Here is a 1,433-nt window from a genome sequence, read left to right as displayed (position 1 = left end):
TTATCTTGAGACTTATAAAAATGTAACTTTTGTAATATTTAGTTTATCATCATTTCCAATGAATGTTTACATTGAATTTTAACTATTCTCATGCAATTTTCCGCAAAAAGAATTGATAAGATAAAAAGCTATAATTTGTTCAAAATCCCTTGTAGCATAATTAATGGGTTATCGGTAGGTTTAGTTTGGTAATTCATTAAGTATGCAACGGGAACATGTCATGCCTTACAAGAAAAAGGTGTGACAACTTTATTACTTATTAGCGATCTGTGCACTTGCGAGGTTATAAAACCAGCAAATAAGTTTTTGGCATCGTTGCTGGGAAATTTATTTCTAGTAATATTGAGTGATAGGCAATTTAGTTGATTTAGGCATTTACATTTACTATTTAAATTTATTTAATTTGTTTTTATTCCTTTACTTTCTCTCAGATATTTGGTTTGGTACATGACCAGAGCAAAATTGGAGGAAGAAGTTTTGGACTTGGATCCCGAGATAGATAGGACTCTAAGAACCATCAGGAGAGAAAGGAGACAATAAGAACAAGATCGAGAAACTTTAAAAACTCCTGTCATGGCCAACAATAAAAACTAGACAAGACCCTTAAGGGCTTATGGAGCCCCATCTATCCAAGGATTCCAACCCAGTGTAACAAGACCCATAGTGGAGGCCAATAATTTTGAACTCAAACCGGCATGGCTTCAAATGATTCAACAAACCCAGTTTGGAGGTTCACCTACAGAAAATCCACACTACCTCTTCCACTGCTTTCTTGCCCTATGTGATATATTCAAGATAAATGGAGTCTCTAATCAAGCTATAAGACTCAGAGCATTCCCATTCTTCCTTCGAGATAGAGCAAGGAAGTGGTTACTTTCTCAACTAGCTGGAACATTCACCACTTGGGAAGAACTCTCGCAAGCTTTTCTAACAAGATATTTCCACCTGCGAAGACTATAAGTTGAGGGTTGAACTCAACACTTTTAAGCAAAAGGAAAGTGAATCACCCTATGAAGCATGGGAGAGATATAAAGACCTACAAAGGGAATGTCCACACCATGGCATAGAGGATTGGCTCCTAGTTCAGAATTTCTATAATGGGTTATTGCCCTCTACAAGGAGCACAGTAGATTCAGCAGCGAAACGAGATTTGATGAAGAAAATAGTAACACAAGCTCTTGAACTCCTGGAGAGGGTCACTTATCACAACTATGAGTGGACAAATGAAAGGGGAGATACAAGAAGAACGGCAGGGATTCTGGAAGTGGATGCCTTAAGCATGATAAATGCTCAGTTTAATCAACTCACCAAAAGGCTTGACAGAATGCAAGCCAATGCTATAGTGATGAGCAACCAACACTGTGACAGCTATAGAGGAGGGTGTATAACTTCAGAATGCAATAACTTCAATGAACCCTCTATAGAACAGCTAA

General features: G+C 37.6%; 1 non-coding gene across 1 annotated transcript; it reads right to left on the bottom strand.

Annotated features, from left to right (window-relative positions):
- Window positions 1–958: 958 nt before the first annotated feature.
- Window positions 959–1,065, bottom strand: LOC131175176 (small nucleolar RNA R71). Its single transcript, XR_009145338.1, has one exon. It is a non-coding gene; the product is annotated as a small nucleolar RNA R71 (small nucleolar RNA).
- Between the last annotated feature and the right edge of the window lie 368 nt (window positions 1,066–1,433).

This window comes from Hevea brasiliensis, chromosome 16 (genome assembly GCF_030052815.1).
Source record: "Hevea brasiliensis isolate MT/VB/25A 57/8 chromosome 16, ASM3005281v1, whole genome shotgun sequence".
NCBI lineage: Eukaryota > Viridiplantae > Streptophyta > Magnoliopsida > Malpighiales > Euphorbiaceae > Hevea > Hevea brasiliensis.
This window is presented reverse-complemented; position numbering and strand designations above follow the sequence as displayed.